Here is a 10,798-nt window from a genome sequence, read left to right as displayed (position 1 = left end):
ATATATTTGTCTCAGTGATCCTCGTAATCTCGCCCATGTAGGCAAAAGTTAAGCTATTTTAAATTGTTACAGAGTCTTTCACTGATTGGACATCTTTCGATGACGACACACAATAAGTTAACGTGGTCCATACACATTTTGCAGCACTTTTTAAGCGTTCTCTTGCGAGGGTAAGTATTTCTTTAACGTTATGACATTTCTAGGACTAATGTTGGTAATATATGTAGTAATCGTTGGATAATTAAGTGCGTAATAATGCGTTGGTACCAATCGGATGGATATTTAGTGAGAGTCGCAATTACAGAGTTAACTTGGTAGTGATGTTAGCCTAGCTCACCGGCTAATTTTTGCCAGCTCATTTGGCTAACTTAAAACACTGTCCTTATCATTGAAGTATAGGCATTTTTAGCTTTACATTGCATGAAGAGATTCCTCTGAGAAATACTTATTGTGTTTCCTGAGTTTGGTTTCACTAAGTGTGCGAACATGCAATTAACGTGAGCAGTCTCAATACCCCAATGCTGACCACGTTGTCAGTTATGGTGATTGGAAAGGCCCATCAAGCCTAATTCCCATTTGTTTGTCTTTTTCAGAGGTCTTACTTACGAGTGTTAATCTGTCTCGGTAAGTTCATATACTTCACTGAGTCCTGCATCTATTGTTAACCTCAAATCCTCCTCATATTGGCACAGATGGGATCATTTGTACCCATTTGTGTAATCTAAAGGAGGGACAACAAATTATCAATTGTAAGGCTGCTCACAGATAATGTATTCTGTGGGTCTGTTCTTATCCTTTGATACAGACAATCTATGAAATGAGATGGTAAATTCAATTTAGCTGTAGTTATCCGTGAAATGACACAAACGTGTTATATTTATTTATATAAGTACATTTTATTTATGTAAATTTACTTAACATTTTACCTGTTACTTCACAGGTACATGGACACTTGGGAAAAGGACCACCTCAGCTCTTAAGTATAGGAGGATTGCAGGACTAGTACCACACTGTTATGATATTGTCTGTCACCAGAGGGGTATTTCACAAAGGCAGAATTAAGACCTCCAAGATAAGTGATTTCTGGTGCATTCAGGGCACTTCGGAATGACAAGGACCGCCCCCATGGCTACTTTGTTTTTCCGACAGCAAGTGTGTGAATGTGTGACAAACACGGATGCCACAACAAAGGTTAAAACATACTCACTAATCCTAAACAAACAACTGTTGCTTAAAATATAGTGTAAGACGCTCGTGAAAGAAAGATATACAGCTTTCAAGTGACAAAAACGGCAAATTCCCAAGTTCACATTAAAACTGTTGGACATGAAAGGCCACATGGACTACAAACGAACTACAACGTGACGACTAAAGTGATGACGAGCCCCTAACTGGGCAACTCTGGGCAAGGTATATCATACTATGTGCCTCTGCAGTGGCAAGCGCTTTCCTAATGACGTTGCGTGCCAAGACGAGGAAGCACTCACACGTGGGTGCATACGTAAATTTGCATTCAGTTGGTCTACCACGACTACTCCTGCTGTTTTACAGAAATACAGGGTGTCCGCGCGGTAGTAAAAGGTAGTAAATAGAATCTACCAAAATTAAGGCCCTTGAAAGGTAGTAAAAGGTAATAAATGCAATTTGACTTGGTAGTAAATTTTTCATCACCACCTCAATATATAATGAGTTTAAATTTTTTGCTTAATATTTGTGTCTACATGGTTTAACTTCATCTTGCCTAATTAAAAAATATATACGTGCTAACAGGACCTGAGTGAGTCGGAGTCGATAGCAATGACATAGAAGTAAACTGTGTAGAGTTCCGTGGTTGACAGCCTATCAGCGACGCCAACAAACAACATTTTCGCCTTTTCAGTTGTTTTACAGGGATACAAACAACGCGATTTTCGGTGTCTCCTTCACGTTGCTTTGGGCGACTTATATGAATCGTGCAGATCCGAAGAGTTTGTTAGGGGCCGGGGATGCAGGGATGCTTTTCGGGGACTCTCGCGTTTTCACGTCATCTAGGCCCTACCGCAGGCTACCAGAGCAGCGTTTATCATATGGGCCTGCTTGTCCGGTGCTTCTGTCACTCATCTGATAATATTTGTTCATTTAGCAAAGGAGCGGTAGATGTAGGCCTAGGCTAGCCTATCACTCTGATAGCAGCTAAGAAAATATAGGCTAGCTGCTACACTCACTCCGTTAGGAGGCAACTCTCTCAGTTTACACTAGGCTACTTCAGCTGGAAGTTTTAACAACTGTGGACTTGACTAGTGTAAGCTTTCGTTCAGCTGACGGTAGCGCTGCCATCTGACTGTGATCATCCAGAACCGTGCAATAAAATTCCACCTAGCCCATCAGTAACAAAGTTCGAACTAGTCACTGACATAGTAACCGACAACATTTTTTTAACGTAACCTAGACCTAGTATCTAATATTACGGAATTGCAAGAAAACAAGTGAAAACAATTCCTTACTTTTAACCACGCAAGTGCGCGTGTCATTTATTAAAACGGTAGAAAACTGAATCAAAGACGGCACTGTCCATCAACAAAAACAGCATGCAGTTTAAAAGTCCCGTTATTTAAAGTCCCAGACATTTAAAGGGACAGCGATCACTCAAGACAGACCTACACCACAACTGAGTGATGAACGTGAAATTCTTTGAATAGCCTATAAAACACTGCATTTAGATGACAACTGCGTGAAGAACTACGCTAATCTAGTTAATGGCGAATTAAGTTTATGGCATTCACATTTAAATCATTCAATAGCCTATGAAAACTTGATCAGTTAAATTGTTCTCATCAAAGGAACAGCAGGCCTACAAAATATTCCAAATAGGCTAGTTTTATTGCAGTGACGGAAAACTGCAACATATGAGTTTTAAAACCATGTTAAATTTGAAAGCATCTAGCTAGTGACAGGAGGGTTTAGGGGGGAAAAGAAAAACTGTAACCTACTTGATTCCACAGTCAATGTTCAGTATTTGGCCTATAATTTAGCCTATAATATTGGCATTTGAATCCAAAATCTATCATTTCCTATCGACAACAGACCCCAGTAGCGCATCGAATCGCATTGCTACACATTTTGAAGTATTGAAAAGAATCAAATCATTGGCTTAAATAATCTATATTGTATCAAATTGTGATTAAACTTGATTTACACTCCTAAATGGCATCCTTACCTACCTACCTAACTGTTGTTTTGGGAAGTATTTATCATGCAAGCATCGTGCATCCATGCTGAGTAATGCAATGAAATCATAGTTTTCAATTTTGCATTAGTAAAGCAGTCCACTGATGTGCATGTTTTCACGGACTGCTTTAGTGTCAAATGTGCAACAACAATACCATACCAATAATAATGGCTTTATATATCCATAGAAATAGATTTCTGGGCCTATCCTTAGACTGGAGTTGTTGTTTTTTTATTGTTTTTTTTTTTGGGGGGGGGGGGGTTGTCGGTGGTGTTTGTTCTTCATTTTTCACCACACATGTTTGGTGTTTTAGCGTAATTTGTGCCAAGGTTATCATTCACCTTATTAAGGCTAAGGGCTGGTTAGGATAACTCAAGGGCTAGGGTTAAGGTAAGGACAACTGAAACTGAACTCGACACTACAAAAAAACATTGTCATTGACAATTACCATACTTAATGATCACAATTAGAAATTATTAGTGTACCTAATATTTATGATGTATACTTTATAGCAAGTAGTAAGTGGTGCTTTGCATAACCCCCCCCCCCCCAAAAAAAAGGGCTGCTGCTTGATGTCGTGTTGGTAGTAAAAAATATTGTGAAGGTAGTAAAAAAGGTAGTAAAAAGTAGTAAATTCAACTCTATGATTCCTGCATATACCCTGAAATAGCCATGATTCCCCATTCCAAAAAGGACAACTTTACTTCATTGTTAGTCTATATCAAAAGCGATTCACTCTGTGTGAATGACACTATTTTCCACGTCTTTTTTATTCCAACCATAAATCACTTATCACCAACCGTGGGCACTTTAGAGCAGAAACGAGAACGCGCACACATCCTGATTTACTTACACCTGGCTTGACATAGTCGCTCCTACTCATCCTGGATTGGCATGAGTGAAACGAGTTGAGCTAGGATGACCAGACAGCGCTATGTCAAACCTCGCTTTATCACTTTATATTGGATGTCTTAATTCTGCCTTTGTGAAATACCCCTCTGGTCAGGACCAGGCTAGGTGCAGAGAATAAATCCCCATGGTAACTTATGTGCCATCTCTTTTGTGAAACCAAGTCAAGGCTAAATTAATCATAATTCATCCAGGATAACCAAAAAATCCCAGCTTAATCCCTTATCTAGGTTTTGTGAAATACCCCTCAGGTGAACTTGCACCGATCAACCATAATAACATTATGACCACTGACCATTATTTCACGCAGGAAAATGGGTGGTGACTCTGACAAAGGCCAAATTGTGATGATGGCTAGATGACTGCAAAATTGCAGCTCTTATGTCGTGTTCCTGGTCTACAGTGGTCAGTAACAAACTGATTCACTGTGTTCTGACACTTTTTGATCAGAACCGACATTAACTTGTTCAGCAATTTGAACTACAGTAGCTCTTGGTTGGATCGGACCATGCGGGCCAGCCTTCGCTCCCCACATGCATCAACGAGCCTTACACACAGGTGCGTTCCGTCAACGCATCCAAGGATTAAAGTTCTCCGTCGTAGGACGGATTTCCGTCAATTTGATTTTAGAAATGTCATATTTGAGATCGATGCAGATCCGATGAGAAAAAAAAATAGGAGGGGGGCGACTGTCACCTTTGCTTTTCCTTTTTTAAGGCAACTACAAATATTAGGGTAAATGTTTAAAGACCTTAGCCTAGAAATCTAGACGCACAATATAGGATGGCCCGCCAGGCTATAAAGACCTAATAATGTTCTTGAGAACTTTCTGTGTCTCAATCAGTGACCGCTCAAGAAGATAGCCTACGTCAGCCATGAGTTTCGCTTTGTTTATGTTGTAGCTACACATCTCAAGCGTTTGCTTAAAAAAAAAAAGAACACGTATGGAGGACTATAACGGTCTAAAAGTTGGATTATAGTGACACAATCGAGACAGCTGATGAGGTTGGCCAATCCGTTTAACTTTTTTGGATAAGAGAAGAAGCGTAGGCTGTGTTCTTTCCGTGCATCAATGTACACAATTTCTTACTATCGCGAACTCTCAGGAGAGGTCATTCGTTTTGGATGTCACATATGACTTGAACAGATAGCCTGCTATGCCACCCGATGTAGGCTACTATTATTGTTACAGTTTTTAATCAGTGCAACCAGGGTAGGAATTTCACGACGGCCATGGCCGTCGTAGCCCCTTGCGTTGGCCGTGAAGCCCCTTTGAAAATTATAGGTTTACAGGCCACGGTGGCCTTGGTGCCCCCTTCTTTCAATATTCTGCTTGGTGTCCTACTAATAGCGATTTTTATTTAGCCTGTGGCCTATCAAAATAATCTTAGCATTCACAGCGCAAATTAATTTAGTCTTTTACGCAGTGGAGAAAGTGACAGCGCAAGAAAGTGCGTCCAAATTCACCCATTCTTCTCAGTTGAACTATTCGCGAAGTAGCCTATTCATCACACAGACATCACAAGTATCACATGAAAGAGCTTTTCTCAGCTTTTAAACGATGTTAGCCGATAATTGCTGTGTTGAACGGTTCGCGAGAAAAGTAAATAATATAATTAAATTTAATCATACATTCTACTGAAGGTTTTGCGTCCATGATCTCCCTACCCATTCATCTCGGTGGAATACTTCACGAACCCTTCTTTTAACACATGACAAACCACATTTCAGAATAAACAGCAGACCTTACCGAACACAAAGGTGTAAAGCAGTCCCCTGTACAGTTAGCCGTTCCAGAGTAATTCAGTTTTGAATTTGCAGTAGGCTAAATTTCGACATGCATGGATGTCTCCAAATTTGGGCTTTAAGTTTTACAATGTGTTTAAATTGTTCCACATGATTTAATAACGGGCCAAATACAAAATGAATGTTACAAATATTGCCTAGATATTGGTAAATCAGAGGACAGCTGACTAAGAGTTTGTGAAAGTAGCCTTAATGATCACAAAATGCTAAGCATGCATCTAGGCTATTTGAGTTTCTTAAAGCTGAGCTGTGCTACATTTAAATTGTTCAATACATGATTTCATAGCAGGCCAAATATAAAATAAATTTTATATATAGCCTAGATATCTGTTTTTATTAGATGATCAGATGATTTACAGTTCTATGTATGTCATGTTTCATGTTTTTGTAATGTTTCATACAGTGATGCAGGTCTACTGCAGTGAATAGGCTAAATACAACTTTGATCATTTTTATAGCCTACTATTGTATAGTTAACTTTGGCCTTGGTGCCCTGACATGTGGCCTTTGTGCCCCCCACCAAATATGCCCAACTGAAGGCCAAGTGGCCTTGCCCCCAGAATGGTGAAATTCCAAGCCTGAGTGCAACTACATTATGTGTAAAGCGACGCAATATAAACCTTAGCCTATGCAATTTATTATCCCGTCTGTTATGACAACAATGTTTTTCACAATTTGCGACGGAAGGTTTTAACTGAGCGTGTTAACATAAAATAATAATAATATTGTCATCATTGCGAACTGTCGAGTAAGGGGGTCATCGTGTTTGTGACGCACAGCCTTGTAGCCTATTTTGCTTAGGCCTCACTTTTAACGACAGTAGGTTGTGAGTGTATGTTGACAAAAAATAATCATGCAATTAAAATAGTCAACTTAAAACTTTGCTATAAAATATTATTAATTTATAGCACAAAACCATAACCAGTAGGCCTACCAGAACCTCGCATATTAGCGTTATGATTTGTGTGCGTCTGTTTGGCAAGGCCACTAGCTGTCATGGATGCGTTGTTGCTAAAGGAAGGCAGGTGTCAAAAGTTAAAAAATAAATGGAGATGGGCAGCTGTTGGACACGGAGGAGAAGCCATGGTGTAAAGAAATTAAAGTGCCAGGGGTGCTTTTGCGCGGTTCGCTGCAAGAAAATTGTTTATGGATGCAATAGGAAAACGTTTTAGCACGCCACCAATCAGAAGACCGCCATAAGGTTAACGTTCGTGCACTTCAGGACATCTTCCCTACCTGGTGCAACTAGCCACCACGACAGAGGTAGGCTACGTTTATCTATGGCTGACCGTTTTTACGTTTAGAAAGTAGGCTACGCATGTTCTTTCATAGCGCAACACGACCTGTCCTTCACCATATCGCAACCTCTTGTCAACCTTATACAATCTGTTGCTGAAGACAAAAGCGCCGTCTCCCGATTGTCGTTATCAAATGCGCAGACCTCCTGCATGAGCACACACAGTATTGCTGCTCATTGGAAAACTGAGTTGTCTGTAAAACTCAAAATTACCATGTTTTCATTAAATGCGGATGAGGCAACAAATGGAAATATGAACAATATCTAGAATGTTCTGATTTGTTACTTTGATGAGGAAATGGGAAGTCTTGCAAACTTGATTTTATAGATTTTACTTGGTGTTGAATTGCATATTAACAAGAAAAAAATCTCCCCTTTAAACACTTTTGGCCTGAAGTAATTAAATAAGAGTGTGTTAAAGCCTTTCTACAATATTGCTGCAGTAGAAAAGAACAGTAATGGCTAATCAGCAATGGTCAGGGATGGTACTAAAATATATTTTTGTTCATCAGGAAAACTCAATCTCAATCAAGAACACTCTCAATTCGCCTTATTCACATGGTGGCCATTGGCGGCTAAAACGAGGCTACAGAGTACACAAACCATAGGATTGTTATGTTCTATGCATTCACCTGTAGGTGGCATTAATTATATAGTAAGTGTACCCTGTAGCCTCGTTTTGGTTTAAACAATGGCCGCCGTGTGAATAAGGTGAATACTCCCTTTACTTTGCTGTTTGCATCCAATACCAATAGGTCGCGACCGCAAAAGGGGTGCTATCTCTATAGGTAGATATGAACAACGTATGACTTATGGCCTGAAAAAAGTTCAGTCAAACGATTTTTTTTCACTTTAATCCCTGCGCATCCCAGTGGGTGTTCCCGACGGTAGCTATGCAAATGACTTAAGGGTTTAACCGTAATTTGATTGGCTGGTGCCGTCCGTCGGTGCAGCAACAGCTGAACTTCTCAACGCGAGCGACCGGAGCAACGCGATGCCACGGACCCACAATTCAGTTCGGAAACGGATCACGTGAGCCCATGTAAAGTGAACGGGATGAGTCTCCAGCACTGCAACGCACGCAACTGTGTGCGGGAGCCTTTAGCCATCTAGGACCCTATAGCTGGTTCCACCTGTTTTCTTTTCTTGAACCACTAGGCATTTTGCACTACAGACTGGGAACATCCCACAAGAGCTTCAGTTTTATTTGTCTAGCCATCAGCTTGGTCCTTTTCAAAGTCGCATCCTTATGCTTGCCTTTTTCAACCGCTTCCAACTAATCAACAAGATATCCATTTGCTGTCTGATTTATCCCAACCACTGACTGATACCACTGTTACAAGCCAATGTTATTAACTTAAGTCATGTTGTGGCTGATCAGTGCAAGTTTTTATAGTCTATATTAGTATTCATTGTGAAGAAACCTGAATGTTCTGTCTTCCTCATGGGACCAACACTGAAGAATGCCTAAGTTGTGTGTTTTTTTTTAAATATATATATACACAAAAATAAACTAAATTAGTTTTGAATGTTGTCATTTGACCTTTTTTCATAGACGTGTACTAGTTTGTTCCTGAAAACCATGGTACATGAGAGAACTGCTTTCTCCTCATTCCTCATTATTGAAAGTAATTGTGGTGAATAATTACTTAATATTAATCTTAGACTGGCGAACTTTAGGAAAAACTCTGGAATCAAGTTTATTCTGTTACAAGCAGAGAGGGTACAAAAAAGGTATATGGTCTATGTAGGCCTAGCCCAGGCCTGAAAGGCCTAGGTTGGCCTGTAGCCAACTTCTCCTCTCTTCCGTTCTACATCTTATAAGTCCAAGTCTAAAAATCCAAAATCTGACAAACATTGCAATTTAGTTACTTTTAAATGCTTTAAACAAAGAAGAAAATGGCGCCAAAAACAAGCCCACTTGGTTGGCTCTCCACTTGGCATCAGACACACCTACTCACACCCACTTCACACCTATTCATTCTTATCAGAATAGCATGAGGAGAGACATCATATATATCAGAAATATCACTTATAGAATGTTCCAAACATTCTCACAATCAAATCATTACAATCCTTGTACTGAGACTATCAGAATGATACCAAACATTATTATACGGCTCTTCACAATGCAAGTAGAATGCTCCATTGACTTGAATGGGATTTCCGAAAGTTCTAGCGGTCATTATTTCTTGGGAAAGGACCTCTGAAAACAAGAATGACCGCTGTCAATGGCAACGGAGTTTGCGCTTGGAACTTCATTCAAAAGTGAAAGCAGACGGTTGATCAGCTGTGTTCTAAAGAATGTTTGATTCAAGTTCAGCGTGTGTTGCGAACTATTTGTTTCTCAGCAAAAGCCACGACGAAACGGTAGCAAATAAGTGTAAAGAGACATATCATGGAGTTTATTTTTTCGTTTTGGCAAGTAGCCGTATAATAAGCGGGATAATGTATAGAACGCCGGTCATTATGGGAAAATAAGTCCCTTCAGGGCGAAACAAGACCCCTCCGCTGGCGCGTCGGGGTCCGGTTCGCCCTGTCGGGACTTATTTCCCCCATAATGACCGGCGTTCTATACATTATCCCTTACTGAATACATTTCATGACACATGGATACATTATATCAAGGTAACATCCTTTGTCCTGTGTAACTGATAGGCCTTGAACCAGCACATTAGCATTCCATTGGGGGAGGGGATGGTGTCTGTTTAAAACCAAGAAGGGTTACATGGCTAACTAAAAGTAGTCTTGAAGTTAAATTATTATCCATTCTAACCATAAATGTATTGCTATCATTATGTCCTCTTGATCTAATTGCTACCCTCTACAGTCTGGCATATTTGGCTGGGTAATAGTTATTCTTCTGAAGCATATTTGCATGAAGGGGATGCATTTAACCATTAAATATGCCTTAATTAAACAATGCGAAAACACTTTCATACTTCTCAGTCTGTCAATACATGAACAGTGAATGTGTATGTGATACACTTTAAAGAACACAATAAATCAGAAATGGTTTTAGCATCTTTTTCCTTTAAGACAATTGGTTTAATAGTGTTTGCTATTGGCAGATGGTTGTAGCACTTAAACCCTCATTCAGGAGCAAAAATGGTTGACGTAAATCCAATTACATGGCCAGAGCCTATTGACGAGTGAGCCTATTTAAATCACTTGGAAGTGGACAACAGCAAAGGTTACAGCAAAATCTTTGATGTATACATGTCCTTAGACAGTTGCTTTAGTCTTGCTTTCTTGGAAGTGTAATTGCTCATGTGCATAGGAATTGCTTGATTGAGTGTTTGACTGAATGAATACTGTAAGCTGCTCTAAGAAGTAACACTTAACAAGACGTCTCTCCCGGAGAGAAGGGAAACCCATGTTATACAGAGGATCTGAAACTTGGATATAGGAGAAACTGATGTCAAGGTGGATTTCTCTTGGATGCAATGTTGTTCCGATGCACGGGAGTAGTGGGGCCAGCCTATGTAAGTAATGATCGTTTTAGCTGACCCATTGATTGATTTCGATTTCAGTTTTGATATATGGTACATGTGCAATCTGCACTTTTTTTTTCATCT

At 39.8% G+C, this 10,798-nt stretch overlaps 1 long non-coding RNA gene across 1 annotated transcript; it reads left to right on the top strand.

Annotated features, from left to right (window-relative positions):
* The first annotated feature begins 28 nt into the window (after positions 1-28).
* LOC143112553 (uncharacterized) lies at positions 29-8,890 on the top strand. The gene is made up of 3 exons (XR_012984780.1): positions 29-170; positions 594-624; positions 941-8,890. It is a non-coding gene; the product is annotated as an uncharacterized LOC143112553 (long non-coding RNA).
* The last annotated feature ends 1,908 nt before the right edge of the window (positions 8,891-10,798 follow it).

The sequence above is a fragment of the Alosa pseudoharengus genome, unplaced genomic scaffold (genome assembly GCF_046254945.1).
Source record: "Alosa pseudoharengus isolate Yale_2024_CS ecotype anadromous, Long Island Sound unplaced genomic scaffold, YU_APseudo_1.1 YU_APseudo_1.1_scf_8, whole genome shotgun sequence".
In the NCBI taxonomy this organism is placed as follows: Eukaryota; Metazoa; Chordata; class Actinopteri; order Clupeiformes; family Clupeidae; genus Alosa; species Alosa pseudoharengus.
The sequence above is the reverse complement of the archived record's forward strand: the minus strand, read 5'-3'. Positions and strand labels throughout refer to the sequence as shown.